Genomic DNA, 18,924 nt, shown 5'->3' on the forward strand with positions numbered 1-18,924 from the left:
ATTGAAAATCTTCCAACAAACAGAAGCCCAGGACCAGATGGCTTCACAGGTGAATTCTATCAAACATTTAGAGAAGAGCTAACACCTATCCTTCTCAAACTCTTCCAAAATATAACAGAGGGAGGAACACTCCCAAACTCATTCTATGAGGCCACCATCACCCTGATACCAAAACCAGACCAGGATGTCACAAAGAAAGAAAACTACAGGCCAATATCACTGATGAACATAGATGCAAAAATCCTCAACAAAATACTAGCAAACAGAATCCAACAGCACATTAAAAGGATCATACACCATGATCAAGTGTGGTTTATCCCAGGAATGAAAGGATTCTTCAATATACGCAAATCAATCAATGTGATAAACCATGTTAACATATTGAAGGAGAAAAACCACATGATCGTCTCAGTAGATGCAGAAAAAGCTTTTGACAAAATTCAACACCTATTTATGATAAAAAATCCTCAAGAAAGTAGGCATAGAGGAACTTACCTCAACACAATAAAGGCCATATATGACAAACCCACAGCCAACATCGTTCTCAATGGTGAAAAACTGAAACCATTTCCTCTAAGATCAGAAACAAGATAAGGTTGTCCACTTTCACCACTATTATTCAATACAGTTTTGGAAGTTTTAGCCACAGCAATCAGAGAATAAAAATATATAAAAGGAATCCAAATTGAATAAGAAGAAGTAAGACTGTCACTGTTTGCAGATGACATGATACTATTCATAGAGAATCCTAAAGATGCTACTAGAAAACTGCTAGAGCTAATCAATGAATTTGGTAAGCAGCAGGATACAAAATTAATGCACAGAAATCTCTTGCATTCCTATACAATAATGATGAAAAATCTGAAAGGGAAATTAAAGAAACACTCCCATTTACCATTGCAACAAAAAGAATAAAATACCTAGGAATAAACCTACCTAAGGAGACAAAAGACATGTATGCAGAAGAGACACTGATGAAAGAAATTAAAAATGATACAAACAGTTGGAGAGATATACCGTGTTCTTGGATTGGAAGAATCAACATTGTGAAAATGACTATACTACTCAAAGCAATCTACAGATTCAATGCAATCCCCATCAAACTACCAATGGCATTTTTCACAGAACTATAACAAAATATTTCACAATTTGCATGGAAACACACGAGACCCCGAATAGCCAAAGCTATCTTGAGAAATAAAAACATAGCTGGAGGAATCAGGCTCCCAGACTTCAGACTATACTACAAAGCTACAGTAATCAAGACAGTATGGTACTAGCACAAAAACAGAAAGATAGGTCAATGGAACAGGATAGAAAGCCCAGAAATAAACCCATGCAGATGGTCACCTTATCTTTGATAAAGGAGGCAAGAATATACAATGGAGGAAAGACAACCTCTTCAATAAGTGGTGCTGGGAAAACTGGACAGGTACATGTGAAAGAATGAAATTAGAACACTCCCTAACACCATATAGAAAAATAAACTCAAAATGGATTAAAGACCTAAATGTAAGGCCAGACACTATAAAACTCTTAGAGGAAGACATAGGCAGAACCTCTATGACCTAAATCACAGCAAGATCCTTTTTGACTCACCTCCTAGAGAAGTGGAAATAAAAACAAAAATAAACAAATGGGACCTAATGAAACTTAAAAGCTTTTGCACAGCAAAGGAAACCATAAACAAGATGAAAAGACAACCCTCAGAATGGGAGAAAGTATTTGCAAATGAAGCAACTGACAAAGCATTAATCTCCAAAATTTACAAGCAGCTCATGCAACTCAATAGTAAAAAAGCAAACAACCCAATCCAAAAATGGGCGGAAGACCTAGATAGATATTTGTCCAAAGAAGATATACAGATTGCCAACAAACACATGAAAGGATGCTCAACATCACTAATCATCAGAGAAATGCAAATCAAAACTACAATGAGGTATCACCTCACACCAGTCCAATGGCCACCATCAAAAAATCTACAAACAGTAAATGCTGGAGAGGGTGTGGAGAAAAGGGAACCCTCTTGCACTGTTGTTGGGAATGTAAATTCATACAGCCACTATGGAGAAGAATATGGAGGTTCCTTAAAAAACTAAAAATAGAACTACCATACGACCCAGCAAGCCCACTACTGGGCATATACTCTGAGAAAACCATAATTGAAAAAGAGTCATGTACCACAATGTTCATTGCAGCTCTGTTTACAATAGCCAGGACATGGAAGCAACCTAAGTGTCCTACGACAGATGAATGGATAAAGATGTGGCACATATATACAATGGAATATTACTCAGCCATAAAAAGAAATGAAATTGAGTTATTTGTAGCAAGGTGGATGGACCTAGAGTCTGTCATACAGAGTGAAATAAGAAAGAGAAAAACAAATACCGTATGCTAATACATATATAGGATCTAAAAAAAAAAGAAAATGGTTCTGAAGAACCTAGGGGCAGGACAGGAATAAAGATGCAGATGTAGGGAATGGACTTGAGGACACGGGGAGGGGGAAGGGTAAGCTGGGATGAAGTGAGAGAGTGGCATGGACATATATATATACTACCAAATGTACAATAGACAGGTAGTGGGAAGCATCTGCATAGCACAGGGAGATCAGCTCGGTGCTTTGTGACCATCTAGAGGGGTGGGATAGGGAGGGTGGGAGGGAGACACAAGAGGGAGGGGATATGGGGATATATGTATACGTATAGCTGTTTCACTTTGTTATAAAGCAGAAACTAACACACCATTGTAAAGCAATTATACTCCAATAAAGATGTTAAAAAAACCCACGAATGCTTTAAGGAACAAAGATGTGTGAAGTAAAAAACTGCAAAGAACTAACCCCTCCCCACCACTTTTCCTGCACCTCCCTTATGGGCACAGGTCACGGCGGTGACAAAGGGCACAGGGCTGGTACGTGGCTTTGGAGCCCGTGATCTCAGTCACCACTGGGTCAGTTTCATCTGAAAAATTTTAAAGCCTCCCACGCAGTCCACCAGGGGTGGAAGGGGTAGAGGGGTGGAATATGGGAAGCTTGAATGAAACGGTTTACAGACACGGTGCTTTGAAAGTAGGAGAGTTCGGACAAAGTAAGAGGCCCTCCAAACTGCACTGTAGCTTTTGCTTTTATCTTGATTCCACCACGGGGAAGGCAGCAGGCAAGAAGTCACGGCTGATTAATATTTGATTTCCTCGCCCTGCCCTGGCACACCCACCTGTGCGCTAAAGGGCAGGAAATGTCTGAGAGGCCAGAGTCGAGGGCGAGGGCCCCAGCATACAGCTTCGGAAACAAGTGGCCAGTGCCCTGACTTCCTTAGCCTCCTCCCTGCTCTGTACTTCTCCCCCTTAACCGACATGATGGTTAGAACCAGAAGGAAACGTCCCTGTGCTCAGGTCTAGAGGTGCTGCAGCGCTTGGGCAAAGTCCTAGGGGTGTAAGATGGTATCCCTGGGACGATGGAAGAGAGCTGTTGAGTGGGCTGGGGGGTCCCGCTAACCTCCTACAGAACAACTCTGACCTAGCTCGTTTTGGGGTATTGGAGGCCCACACACATTGCATTTGCAAGGAGAGTTTCTAGTGCTAAAAAAGGATGGAAAACAATGATGAAGTCTTGATTCTAAATGGTGACTGATGCTGGGTAATGGTTATGAGCTTACTTGCTACCTGTATATCTTCTTCAGTGAGGAGACTGTTCAAGTCTTTTGTACATATTTAAGTTTAGGCATTTGTTTTCTTCCTATTGAGTTCTGAATGTTCTTTATATATTCTGGATACAAGTCCTCCTTCGTCCCCCACTTAGAACTGAGCGGCCCTTCCTTGTTCTCCCACCACGTTCTGTTAAACTTCATTCACGTCCAGATCCAACTCCTGAAATGGACAGTTACTGACAAGCTGGTCCCTCTTCTGCCAGGGGGGCTCCCTGAAGGAGAAAGATGATGACTTTTACCTTTTTTTGTGCCCTCTTCAAAAGATGATCAATATATGAAGCCAACGCTCCGGAGTTTATATGCTTGAAATGAACGTCCTCTCTTGCAAATGGTCCCCGTGACTCTCTTCAATGCCTCTCTAGGAGCTGTTAACAGAGCTCAGGGCACGTGAAAGTCTCCTCAATCATAAAAGAATCTCTGAGTGTGGAGTTGATTTCAACACCTCAAAAAAGAGAAGGTAGATAGCTTCTCTGACAAGGATGGTGCATACCTCTGAAGAATGGGTTTCTTGAGAGGGTCGCCAATGCTCCTGCAGGCAATGCTGAGACAAGGGTTGGTGGCTGTCTTCCACATAACCCTTCGTCCTGATGTCCACTGTTCAAATGAGGGAGCTGGAGGACCCAACGCCCAGAGCCAGAAGCTTGCAGAACCAGGATGACTGGCCCCACCTCTCTGTCACCTCCCTGGCTTGGAACTTCTATCCTTAAGATGCAAGGCGGGACTGCCCTGGTGGCAGTGGTTAAGAATCCGCCTGCCAATGCAGGGGACACGGGTTTGAGCCCTGGTCCGGGAGGATCCCACATGCCGCGGAGCAACTAAGCCCGTGCGCCACAACGACGGAGCCTGCTCTCTAGAGCCCACGAGCCACAACTACTGAGCCCACGTGCCACAACTACTGAAGCCCATGCGCCTAGAGCCCGTGCTCCGCAACAAGAGAAGCCACCGCAATGAGAAGCCCGCGCACCGCAACTAAGAGTAGCCCCCGCTCGCCACAACTAGAGAAAGCCCGCGCGCAGCAACGAAGACGCAACAACGAAGACCCAATGCAGCCAAAAATTAAAAAAAAAAAATTAAAATGCTTTAAAGAAAAAAAGAGGCAAGGCGAACACTTATTTTTAGACTTTAGAATCCAGTTAGGTTTATTTATTTATTTATATATTTATTATGTTTTTGGCCATGCTGTGTGGCTTGTGGGGTCTTAGTTCCCCGACCAGGGGTCGAACCTGAGCTCTTGGCAATGAAAGCTTAGGACTTGCTCTGCTTGGTTAGCCGCTGGACCACCAGGGAGTTCTCTGGGTTAGGTTTAGATGCTCCAGCACTCACTGGAGACGTCAAGGGGAGCGTGTCCCTGCGTGGATGGTGTTCATTGTGCTGAGGAGTAAGTACAAATGACCACGCCAGCAGCTGAAAGTCAGGGGTCTTTTTCTGAGTCCTTGGGTTTTTCATGTGCCATAAAATTGCATGATGATGAAAAAAAATCCCAAAATAAAGCAAAATACTTACATGAAAGTACAAAATACAAAACTTACTGATGCGAGTTCATACACTGTTTACTACACTCCGGCTGTGGCCTAAGGGCTGAAGGGCTCTATCTGTTCAGAGGTGGCCGGGGTCATCAGAACTCAGCCCTTCTGCCTAACCCGACCCTCTTTAGACCGGGGTAGACTGCCATTTCTGGACTCACTCGGAGCGTGAATCCCTTCATTGTCTGGGAAGGTGGGGTCCCATCTACTTATAAGAATGAGGGGCGGCCCTAATATCCCAGTATGTAGGGTGTGACTGGCCACAGCCTTGTAGGACCACATGGGCCAACCTGGCTGTAGCCAGGATCTCCTCACTGAGGCCTCACACAGCCAGCACATACACCAGATCCCGAGCCAATTTCAGCCACTTCCTCGGAGCTCGGGATATCAATTCCCACAACCCTTCACCTTGCTCCCTGAGAGCTTTGCTTAACGCTTCAGAAAACTGCTGCTGGCCTGAAACACCTCCCCCGGCACAATCACTCTAATTAGTGTAGTGGATGCCCCAGGAGCACCGTTTTCCAGGCCTCAAAGAAACTCTGGTCTGTTCTGTAAATTTCCATGCGGGTCCCCGGGACTGTGTGAGTCACGGTGCTGGTTCCACCGGGTTCTTTATCGGAAGTGCAGGACTTCCCGCTTGGGGCAGCTGTCCCCTGTCTGAGATGAGTGAGAAGTAGGCACTACCTCCACCCGCTGTGATCACCAAGGAGGGAAAGGATTGCCCCCTGCTTCCCATAACGCCCAGACCCAAGCCAACAGCGTAAACGGAGCTTTCTCCACGCCCTCCAGCCCCTGTGCACATCTCTGGCCCCTGTCCATCCTCCCACTTGTCTATCCAATAAGTACGGTCCAAGCGTCCACTGCGTGCCAGGCCGAGCCTCTGCCGGGGATGAGGTGGCCTTCCCATGGATATTCGGCAGAGGAACATTCCAGACAGAGGGAAGAGGAGGTGCCCAGACCCTGCCATGGGATGAGCTCGGCCTGTTCAAGGAGCACAGGAAGGATGCTGTGACCGGACGAAGTGGACTTTGGCCAGGGGCCCCGTTCTGTAGTGAAGGCTTCCAATCTGAGAAACAGCCCCTTTCCATGGGGCCATCACTGATAAATACGTGTTCTGCAGTATTTGTGGGGCACTGGGTCCCCTTCCTTCTTATTAGAGCAGTGCTTCTTCATCAGGGCCAACTTCGCTCCCTTTGGGACACGTGGCAACGTCTGGAGACAACCATGTGTGTGCGCATGCGCACGCCTGGCATCTAGTTGGGAGAGGCCAGGGTTCCTGCTAGACATCCTGCAACACACGGGACAGTCCTCACAACTCTGATCCCAAACGTCCATGGTGCTGAGGTTGGGAACCCTTGTTTTGGGTCTCAGCAGCCTACGACTGGCAGTCACGGGTCCCCCGCTGCGGAGAGGGTGTGGGGTGGAGGTGGGGGACATGGGGCAGAGCTGCCTCTGCTTCTGCAAAATCCTTTCCTCAAGGGGAGTGCTGTGCGTGACTCACAGGTGAGACCCACCCCGCGGTGAAGGGGACAGAGCAGCCACTACCCGGGTCCTCCCGGAGCTTAGCAAACACCCACCAACCTCAGTGAGCTCTGCTCCAGGGATGGTGCTTTCATTTTCCCGACATGTGTAACCAGAGCTACGTGATTCGCGCACACTGACCCGTGTCACCACACGGTAGTACTGAGCCACGGGCAGGCAGATTCGTGTCTCAGCCTTCCCTCTGCCTGGATGGCTTTTCATCATTGCAATCTCAGGGGACACTGGCTTTCCACCACTCAGTCCCATCCTCCCCAGACCCTTTTCTCTAGGTCTTGGACCCACCTTGCTCTCCTCGATTAAAAAACATCTGCCCTGTGTCACAGCCCCTCGGGATACCAGAAGCGAGGCCTAGAGCCCTCTGAGCTGAGGTGAGCTGAGGTGTGTGTGTGTGACAGGCGTGGCTTGGTACCAACGCTGGACAGAGGAGGCACAAGACACGGGGCGCGAGACTGAGAGGGGCTTGGGGGAGGGAGAGGACAGGGATGCCTGGGGAGGCCAGGCATTTCCTCACTCACCCCTGGGCTCTGGCCGCCTCACCTAAAGGCTGTGGAACCGGCATCCGCCTGGCTGCGCCAGACCATCAGCGCTCAGCTGCGAGGCTCATTTGGTTACCGCAGGAAACGAGCTGCATCAACCGAGTGAGGCTGGTGTTCGCGCCACGCCACCCTGCTCTCAGCGCTGACTCCTGTCTCATCAGCCTCTTCACGGGGCATTCGCCAGCCACCCTCAGCTCAGCTCCGCCCACTGGATCTCGGGGCGGGGGCGGGTGTCTGTGACTTCCTTTCTCTCCAGCTCAGCAAGGGTTCTGCACCTTTCAGGCTCTGGCGCTGTAGCTCACCAAGTATCGGGTGGTCTTCGTCCTCCCCCCGAGAAGAGCTCACTTCATCTTTGCGCAAGAAGGATCACATGCTAACCGTGGCAAAAGAAGGCCTGGCATTGTTCTGACGTTACTGCAGATATGAGATTAAGGAAAAGAAGTCAGTTCCTTTGGCCTGGGGTAGGGCCTGAACGTTTGGAATTTTAAAACTTTCCCAGGCAATTTTAATGTGCGGCCAGGGTTGAGATGAATGAGATGATCCATGACGTGTCCCCAGCTCTTAACAAGCGTACATGTATATTTTCGCACATGAATCTCTAGCCAGCGATTTTTTCCCTGCCAGAGGGAGCTGGGTGCCCACCGGCATCTTCTCATCCATCTCGCTGCTCAACCCCTCAGCCGCTGCACGCCCCTTAACTTTCCCGCGCCTGTTTCCTCATCTGTGAAGTGGGAATGGGGATACAGCCTGCTTCGCTCGGCCGTCCTAAGGTTTTAAGAGCCCCCCTAACTCCCCATTCCGTCGTCTGACCTTGACTCTGCTCATAACCAAGTTGTTTGCTATGAAAATAGCATCTCTTTTCTGAAAGGCGGGGGGAGGGACTTCTTTCTGGAGGCCTCTGGGGTTTAGGAAGTGCTGGACCGCGGGGCTTCTCCCCGCACGGAGAGCGTTTTCGAAGTTAACTTTGGGATCGTCCCCAGGGAGGGCAGGACGGTAAACGCAAAGCCCCGGCCTGAGGGGCATCGGAGCAAACTCCACCGTCGTGAATGTCTGGTGCTCCGTGAAAGATGTTCTTCCCCTGGGGGCGACCAAAGAGGAACGAGTCAGAGCGTGCCTGCCGCCTCCCCTGGCGCTCGGCGCGGGGGTCCCGCCACTTACCGGAGCCCCGCGCGGGGCGCTGGCGGGGACTAGGGGGGGAGGAGGAGGGGGAGGGGGAGGGGGAGGGCGGCCCCCCCCCTCAGCAGCAGCCGCAGCAGCAGCGCCCTGCGTCCCCGCCCCTCCCCCCCCCCGCCTCCTCACCTATCAAATTTCCCGTGCGCACGGCGCGCCGCTCCTCCCACCTCCTAAATGCCTAGCGGAGGGGACAGCCGCGCTGGGCCTCGACCCGCTGCTCCGCGGACGGCTGCAATGCGGCTCTGAGCTCCCGCGGCTGCACCGGCTCCGCGCGGGGAGTGCTGGGCGCACGGTGAGGGCCGGCAGGGCCGAGCGGGCGCGCGGGGAGCGCGGGCGGGGCCGGGGGAGCTGGGGGCGGCGGCCGGGGCTGGGCGGATTTCCCCTCCAGCGCACTTCCGAGGAGCGCCTACGGCGGGCTTGGGTTTGACCTCTTTCTTTCTTCTTTGCACATTAAGGCAGTGGTTACAGACTAGATGTGATCCAAGTTGGTCCAACAGTGTATTCATTTAAAAAATTTACCTTTGTTGTTGAGAGCGTTTATGTTCTAACCGCTTAGCAAATTTCAGTTATCCGATACAGTGTCACCAGCTATAGACACCTTGCTGTGCAGTAGATCCTCAGGAGCTCTATTTCCCTCACGCTCTAGCGCCTGGCAACCACTCTTTTACTCTCTATGATTTCCACTTAAAAAAAAAAAATTTAAGCTTCCCGTGTAAACGATACCATGCAGTATTTGCAGCATTTGTCTTTCTCCCTATGGGTTACTTCACTTAGCATAATGCCCTTCAGGGTTATCCATGTTGTTACAAAGGGCAGGATTTTTTCTTTTTTAAGGCTGAAAACATTCCATTCCATCATTCCTATGTGTGTATCACATTTTCTTTTCGTTTTTGAAGATTTTTTTTTTTGATGTGGACCATTTTTAAAGTCTTTATTGAATTGTTATAATATTGCTTCTGTTTTATGTTTTGGTTTTTTGGCCACGAGGCATGTGAGATATTAGCTCCCACACTATGGATGGAACCTGCACACCCTGCACTGGAAGGCAAAGTCTTAACCACTGGACCGCCAGGGAAGTCCCCCCATGTTTTCTTTATCTGTTCATCTGTCCACACTTAGGTTGTGTTTGTACCTTGGCTATTGTGAATAATGCCGCAGGGAGCATGGGACTAGACAGCTCTCTGAGATGATGTTTTTATTTCCTTTAGGTTTTATACTCAGAGATGGGATTGCTGGCTCCTGTGGTAGTTCTGATTTCTTGAGGAACCTACATACTCTTTTCCATAGTGGCTGCACCTATATATATTCCCATGAACAGGGCACAGGGGCTCATTTTCCTCCACATCCTTGCCAGCATTTGTTATCTCTTGTTCTGTTGATAATAGACAACCTAACAGGTGTGAGGTGATATCTCACTGTGGTTTTGATTCGCATTTCCCTGATGAGTCCCTGATGATTACTGACGTTGAGCATGTTTTCACATACCTGTTGGCCATATGTCTTCTTAGGAAAAAATGTTCACATCTTTTGCCCATTGGATGATTTGTTTATTTCTTTTTTTTTTTTTTTGCGGTTCGCGGGCCTCTCACTGTTGTGGCCTCTCCCGTTGCGGAGCACAGGCTCCGGACGCGCAGGCTCAGCGGCCATGGCTCACGGGCCCAGCCGCTCCACGGCATGTGGGATCTTCCCAGACCGGGGCACGAACCCGTGTCCCCTGCATCGGCAGATGGACTCCCAACCACTGCGCCACCAGGGAAGCCCTGATTTGTTTATTTCTTGCTGTTGATAACAATATATTTCTGAAGGGTTATCCCTACTCACATCACACACCCAGGAAGTTGGGTTATTGGGTGGACACAGTGCAAACAGAAGATTAGGGAATTAACATTGGATAGAAATGTCTCACAGTTAAAATGAATAACTGATCTAAAAAAAAAAATGTCAGCTCCTTAGCAGTCTGCACAGACAGCTCCTGCAGAGCGTGGGCGTTGTGCAGGGACTGACAGACAATATGATGAAAAGACATCTTTTCACCAAGTGCTAGTAGGGTTTTGACTTTGTGGAAGAGATGAGAAAGGGAGTCTCTTTAGATCATTTCTAAGTGCGGTGAGATTTTATAATCAACATTTTTGCAATATCTATGCCAGTCGTGTGTGTGTGTGTGTGTGTGTGTGTGTATGTGTGGTAAATATTGCATCTAACTTAAAAAAGAAAAAATCCTGTTTCTGTTTCACTTTTTTGTTGGTTTCTTTAGGTTTCTGACCTGTTGGGGATAAATACAGCTTCCAAAACCCTTTCCAAATCAGCAGTAATCAGATATTGTGAAGTTATTTTTCACTCTTCCTTTGTATTAGCATGACAAACTTAAAAAAAAAATCTTTGTTATGTTTTTACCCTTTGTAAATATTAATATCACCTCCCATCCCCTTGTCTCCCTCATTTACTATTTCTGCCCCCGCTTCTTGAAATGGAGGAGTAGAATTTAAGGAAGATAGAGATCTGGGGAGTGTCATATTCCAGCGAGCGCTGGGGGGTGGGACATGGCAGCTGTGTGGAGTGTCTTATAGACAGGAAATCCCTAGAACCACATTTGTGGCTAAATGCACGCTGATTCTGCCCATCCTTACATGTACTAAAATATTTCAGTTAAGTTGTCTAGTCTGGCAGATGGCCATCTTTTATGGTGTTTCCTCTGAAACAGCTACAAGTAATAGGCAAATTGTTTCAAAGAGAGAGCATTTAATATCTTCCTTTTGGTGAAATAAGTCAGACAAAGACAAATACCGTATGATCTCACTAATATGTGGAATCTAAAACAAAACCAAACAAAAAACTGAGCTCATAGAGATCAGATTGGTGGTTGCCGGAGGCCGGGGGTGGGGAATTGAGGGGTGGAGGTGGGGTGGGCGATAGGCAAAGTGGGTCAAGGGGCTTAAAATGTACAGAGTCCAGTTAGAAGAGAAATAAGTTATTATTACAAGAGAAACAAGATTTTTTTTAACATAGTAAAAAAAACACCCTATCTATCTGTCTGTCTACGTATATCTTCCTTTTAAGGAATGGTTGCACATCTATTAAGACCTGTTTCCTCTGTCCTTTCATGTTTTCTTTCTCTTTTCAAGTCAGTTCATCTTATATAGTTCCTTTGTTAGGTAAACTTAAAAAATAATTAAGCTCTGATATGTGCAGAGAGGATTTCAATATGAGGTCCACTGACATTTAACTCCTGCATATGCAACTTGGAGTGTAAAGATATTTCACTAAGTTGTCACCTCAAAAAATTGACAAAGACAGTGCTGTCTTTGTGAAGATTCTTCCAGACACTGGTACCCTTTCTTCTGTATGATTTCTAAGTAGGTGCTTTGAATAAACCAGGACCACGATTAATGTCTGTTTTTATGAGAGGCTACATGCCTGGACAGACTTCCTCGTGTGGGTGGCAAAGTTCATCCTTTCATCAGGGCACCAGCGCGCAGCCCTCCTTCCTCCGTCCTGCCTGCCCAGCTTCAGGCAGAAGACAAGCTCAGACTCAGGTCAGTTCAGACCAATTCTGGAAGGGTGTCAGGGTCTCCATTGCCTCCTGCCTGGACATGGACTTGGGCTCCGAGCCAGGCACTGGTGTCCCAGGGGAGTCCTTTGCCTTCTCAGGATGCTTGTCTATTTGACCCAGCCTCTGATCAAATTTTTACTTGATTCTCTGCCAGAACTAGATCCTCGTCCTGGGTCCTGGTTCCAATGGCCGAGAAACTCAGCTTGGCCCTGGTGCTGTTGACCTCCTCTGCTGCACCTCCCCACCCCCAGGAAAGCCCCTCGAATGGGTAGGGGCTACTTCCAGCCCTCCTAATTCCAGACTTTTCTCCTTTGCCCTTGGCCTGAGGGCCAGGCTCCTTTGAGTTTTTTGTGGCTGGTCTCCTGTGGGTTTTGGCAAGACTTTTCTTTGTTTACGAAGGGAGTGAACCTGTGTCTGAAGCGACAAGGTGAAGTGGGGGGGGGCGAGTGATTTGTAGAGATTTTGACAATGAACGTGGCCTTCCTTGCAAACCAGAATTATGGGATATGGATATGGTGGAATGAGACTCACTTGAAAGAACACATCAACCAGAATTTTTATATCTAACTTTGAATGTTTTCCCATAGCCTCAATAGAAGAAAAAGAGCCGGAAGTTGTGTGAGACCAAGTTGGGTAAAGGAAGTAGCTGGCCATCTATTCATGCATTCATGGAGGGATGAAGAGTTTGCACGCTGGACCCAAATGCCTGGGTTCATATGCCAGCTCTGTCAGGTACTTGTTCTGTGACCTTGGGCAAGTTACTTAATTTCTCTCTGCATCAGTTTCCTCAATTGAAATCAGAGGTCATAATGGTATTTATTTCATTGGGGGGTGGTTATGAGATTAGATGGTTCCATATCTATAGAGTTTTACAACAGTGCCATTATGTAATATGTACCATAGGACTTATAGCTATTACTATTATTTGCCTTTTATGTGCCACGCACTTAAAACCATGTTGTATAAAATTGTTTCGTGGGCTTCCCTGGTGGCGCAGTGGTTGAGAGTCCGCCTGCCAATGCAGGGGACACGGTTTCGTGCCCCGGTCCGGGAAGATCCCACATGCCACGGAGTGGCTGGGCCCGTGAGCCATGGCCGCTGAGCCTGCGCATCCGGAGCCTGTGCTCTGCAACGGGAGAGGCCACAACAGTGAGAGGCCTGTGTACCGCAAAAAAAAAAAAAAAAAAAAATTGCTTTGGATCAAGAATGAAAATGAAGTAACAAAACTGTTTTTCTTTTATTGAATTAAAAAAAAAAGCACCTTGGTTTTAAAAGCAATTGCACCCAAAATGTGCCCAGACTATTTTGAGCAACAGCAGAATTGTGGGAATAAAATGACTAATGTTAGGGCCACAGTATTTAATTTGATGTCTCAGTTTTGGTTCCTACGCCTTATATTTAACTTCTGACTCTGTAATTATTTGAAGCCATTCCTGGGCATTACTATGTAAGTTTTCAGCTTTGTCTATGCCGTTTCTTACTATTTCTAATTTATTGATTAGTTTTAAAGATTAGTTGTAAAGTTTCCCCACCTTGTTCTTTTAAGCCACTTTTCTAGATCTTATAGCTATGGGGAGAAATGGAATCATATTTATGATATTGCATCTTTCTACCTATGAACATCGTATGTCTATACATAGTTTATGTCCTTTTGTTATATTTGTTATTTATTATATTGCTATCTGTTGCATTGTTCATTGAATGTTCCTTAATAACATTTTAAAATATAGCAGTCTTGCACATCTGTAGTTAGATTTAGTCCTTGATACCTTTCTTCTAGTTTTTGATGCCCTTGTGAACGAGATTTTTGTTCATTTTTGTGCTGCTTTAAAAAGTATTCATTTTGAAACAATTCTAGACTTACAGAAATGTTGCAAAGGTTGTACAGAGAGTGCCTATAAACCTTTCACTCAGCTTCCCCTTTACATGGTTATGTAAGATGTTAACACTAATAGTTCAGTTATTGAGATCAGAAAATTAACATTGACACAGTACTCTTAATTAATCTTCAGACCTTATTTGAATTTTGCCCTTTTTCTTGCTGATGTCATTTTTCTGGTCCAGGATCCCACCAAAAACCCCATTTTGCATTTGGTTGTTATGTCTCCTTATCACCTTCAATCTGTAGTAGTTCCTCAGTCTTTCTTTGTCTTTTACAAACTTGATATTTTGGAAGAGTCCAGGGCAGTTATCTTGTAGAATGTTCCTCCGTTTGGATTTGCCTGACATTTCCTTAGGACTAGATTGAAGTTATGCATTTTTAACAACAGTAACACCAATGTTTGATAAATTGGATATGTTTTCTTATTGGTTATAATAGTTTATATGTAGATTCTCTAGAATATTTTATATAGAAAATTGTATTAGATATTTTGGTTATCTGTGTTTTCCTAGCATGTGAGAGGGTTTTACTTCTCTAAACTTTTGAAGTTAGGCATGGTCACATGACTTTTTTTGGTCAGTGAAATGGGAGCTGAAGTGGTGAATGCTAAGAGATTTAATTGCAGCTGCTTGACTTTCCAGCTCTCTATTCTCTGCTTGTGTAAGCACATATTGATATGAACATGTCATAAGAAAAATAGCATAAAATGATAAATCAACATATGAAGGATAGCTGCCTTCAAAAGTAGCCTGGATCAGCAATGGACTTTGCTTATGTGAAAATAAATGTTTACAGTATTTAGATCTGAGATTTTGGGGTTGTTTGTTAATGTGGCATAATCTAGACTATTTGGTTTGATACAGTATTTTCTGTAAATAAGAATAGCATAGTTTCATTTCTTCCAGTTCTTATATCTCATTTCTTTTTCTGGTCTTATTGCATTGGCTGGGACCTTGAGTACAATGTTTGATAAAAGCGGTGATAATTGACATTCTTGTCTTGATCTTGACATTGAAGGGAAGTCTCTTAATTTTCACTATTAAGTATGATGTTTATGATTGGGGTTTGATGAATACCCTTCTCTATTGTGAATTAGTGCTGAATTTTATTGATTCCGTTCTTTTGGTTGCATCCCTAGAGATAATTATGTATTTTTTTCCTTCATTTAATTTACTGATATAGTATATTAATAGAAACCTGATATATTATTTAGGAACTTTACCATTTATGTCTGAAGGAGATATTGTTCATAATTTTCTTTTCTTTTACTTTTGCTCTCTGAAGTTGAAATTTTTATTTCTGTTTCTCTAAAACAGCTTGTATAAAAGAAAGATTTTTATCAGTATTTTGTTCCTTTAAATTTTGTATGTTTAAATCTAAATCTTTTTGAATTGTTGTCTTTTAGGGTGGGGTAAGGTACAATATCTTTAATTACTGTTTGTTTATTCAGGTTCTATTTCTTCTTCAGTGAACCTTGTTATTTGTGATTTTTTTTACAATATGATTTCATCTAAGTTGAAATTTATTGCATAAAGGTTGTTCATAATATTCCATTATGATTTAAAATGTTTATTTCTTTATGGTTATGGACCTTTTTAATTCTTAATATGATTCATTTTTGCCTCTTTTCTGGTTAAATCTTGCTAGAACTTTATTTTATTGGTGTTTCTAATAAACAGTTTTTGAATATGTAGGTATCTCCTCTGTTTTATTCTCTATTTCATTCATTGCTACTCATATCATTTCCCCATCATTTTTGCCTTTTTAATGTTTATTGTTTTTTCACTAGCTTCTTGAATTATATGTATAACTTATTTTAAATCCTTCTTTTTCTATCTGTAAATTTATTCTTAAGTGATTCTTAGTTGCATTCCAGAGGTTTCAATATGTTGTTCTTTCATTGTTATTTGGTTTAAAATATCCGTTGTGAATTCCTCTTTAAGCCATAAATTATTATTATTATTTTTTGATTTATTTGATTATTTTTGGCCATGTTGGATCTTAGTTGTGGCACACGGGCTCTTTGTTTTAGCGCGCGGACTTCTCTCTAGTTGTGGCGTACAGGTTTTCTCTCTCTAGCTGTGGTGCACAGGCTCCAGGGCACGTAGGCTCTGTAGTTTGTGGCACGTAGGCTCTGTAGTTTGTGGCACACAGGCTCTCTGGTTGAGGCATGCAATCTCAGTAGTTGTGGCATGTGGGCTTAGTTGCCCCATGGCATGTGGGATCTTAGTTCCCTGACCAGGGATCGAACCACATCCTCTGCATTGGAAGGCGAATTCTTTACCACTGGACCACCAGGGAAGTCCCAGCCATAAATTATTTCATATATAAGTTTAAAAGTTTCAAAACATATGTTTTTCTCCATTATGTTTTTATGTTGATTTTTTTTTTTTTTTTTTGTGGTACGCGGGCCTCTCACTGTTGTGGCCTCTCGCATTGCGGAGCCCAGGCTCTGGACGCACAGACTCAGCGGCCATGGCTCACGGGCCCAGCCGCTCCACGGCATGTGGGATCGTCCCGGACCGGGGCACGAACCCGTGTCCTCTGCATCGGCAGGCGGACTCTCAACCATTGCGCCACCAGGGAAGCCCCTATGTTGATTTTTAGATTCTAAAAATGGTACACGTGCAATTAAAAAAAGTGTTTATTCTTTATTTCTCTACATATATATTAAATGAAGTTCATTAGTTTTCTTTATTAAGTCACTATTATTACTGTTTTTTGGTTTGCTTGTCTTATACTTTCTGAGAGGAATGTGTACACATACAATTTATCCTTGTAGTACTTGGATATACTGTATCCAAGTACACAATTTATACTTGTAATACTGTCTTTTTTTGTGTTGTATGTTTTGAGGCTGTGTTGTGAAAGGCTTCCAGGTATATCAAGGATCTGTATTATAAGATTAAATGGTGAACTGCTGTGTTGAGTTGCTACTTTTGGCTTGAATTCTCCTTTGTCTCAAATAGCTGCACTAGGGATCTCCCCCAGCCCACCTCACTGCTTAGTACTGCAGGTATCCGTCCCACCTATTTTTGTACCTTTACTTCGGGTGTGTTATTTGAACCTGCATATAGATGGACTTTTTCTCCCAATCTGATAAATTCTGTTTATAAATGAGTTTAATCCACTTATAATAAGTATGATTTCTGAGGTACTTGGATTGAATTCTATTTTCTCATGAGTGTTCTCTTTACCAAAGTGTTTTCTTTTTTTATATAGATTAAAATAAAATCTTATTTTATTTTTGGCTGCGTTGGGTCTTTGTTGCTGCACACGGACTTTCTCTAGTTGTGGCGAGTAGGCGCTACTCTTTGTTGCAGTGCACAGGCTTCTCATTGAGGTGGCTTCTCTTGTTGCGGACCATGGGCTCTAGGCATGTGGGCTTTAGTAGTTGCAGTGCGTGGGCTCAGTAGTTGCAGCACATGGGATCTAGGGCCCGCGGGCTTCAGTAGTTGTGGCGTGCGGGCTCAGTAGTAGCTGTGGCTTGCGAGCTCTAGAGCGCAGGCTCAGTACTTGTGGTGCACAGGCCTAGCTGCTCCGCAGCATGTGGGATCTTCCCAGACCAGGGATCCAACCCATGTCCCCTGCATTGGCAGGTGGACTCCCAGCCACTGCGCCACCAGGGAAGTCCCCATTTTTCTTCTCTTTTCTTCATTTTTTGTCTCCTGTTGAGTTGATAAAGTTTTCTATGTTTCTATATTAGCCCTTTGCTGATTTGCAAACTACAGACTGTAGTTGCATTATTTTAGTGATTATCCTTAATTTTGAGTCATGCATTTTAACCATATATAACTTAAAGTTTTTCAGTATTTCTATCATTTTCCCTACCATGACAAGGACCTTAACACACTTTAATTATCAAACAACCTCTTTCCCTTATTTTTAAATTTTTTTAAATTTTTTGCGGTACGCAGGCTTCTCACTGTTGTGGCCTCTCCCGTTGCGGAGCACAGGCTCCGGACGCGCAGGCTCAGCGGCCATGGCTCACGGGCCCAGCCGCTCCGCGGCATGTGTGGTCTTCCCGGACCGGGGCACGAACCTGTGTCCCCTGCATCGGCAGGTGAACTCTCAACCACTGTGCCACCGGGGAAGCCCTCTCTCCCTTATTTTGTAACTGTTTCTAGAGTTTGGTTTTAACTTTTTAAACATGAAATAGTAGTTCTTTATATGGACATAAATTAATTAATTTATTCACACAACTTAATTTATTAATCACAAATTTGGTCAATTTCTCTGCCATTGTTGTGTCCCATATCCCGGGATGTAGGTCTGGGTTTGGACACCTTGCTGAAGTGCATCCATTAATAATTGTTTTAGTGATACTACATGGGTGGTAAACTTTCATACTATTTGTTTGCTTGAAAATGTCTTAATTATGGCTTTACATTTGCATGTTAGTTTAACTGGGTATAACATTTTAGATTGGCAATAATTTCCTTCCAGCATTTTGAAGATAACACTCCATTATCTTCCGTCATGAGAAATTTCTGTCAGTCTAGTTGTGTGGCTTTTGTGGGCAGTTAGCCTTTCTCTCTGATAGCTTTTGAGACTTTCTCCTTACCCCCCATGTCCCACAGTGCCCCCATGATGTGTTGAGGCGTGGATTTATCTTTATTTATCATGCTGGGTACTTACGGTGCCGGTGCCGTTTTGATTTCAGAACTCATATCTTCATTCTGAAAAAGTTTCAGCTGGTATTTCTTCTGATATTTCTTCTCTGCTATTCCCTCAATTCTTTTCTTCAGGAACTCTTTTCAGATTAAGCTGATCCTTTTAATCTGTTTGCAACATCTCCTTTGTCTTTCTGATAAGTTCTGGTTGTTGTTGGAGAGTTATCTCTGAGGGGAGATAATGATTCTCCTTTCAGTAAGGGTCTACCTTTCTCTATGGAAACTGGGAAGGCCAGCCTGGAGGTTTAACCCTCATTTTACTCTAGAGCAGGGGTCCCTATCCCCCAGGATCTAATGCCTGATGATCTGAGGTGGAGCTGATGTAATAATAATAG

The sequence above is a fragment of the Lagenorhynchus albirostris genome, chromosome 5 (assembly GCF_949774975.1).
Source record: "Lagenorhynchus albirostris chromosome 5, mLagAlb1.1, whole genome shotgun sequence".
In the NCBI taxonomy this organism is placed as follows: domain Eukaryota; kingdom Metazoa; phylum Chordata; class Mammalia; order Artiodactyla; family Delphinidae; genus Lagenorhynchus; species Lagenorhynchus albirostris.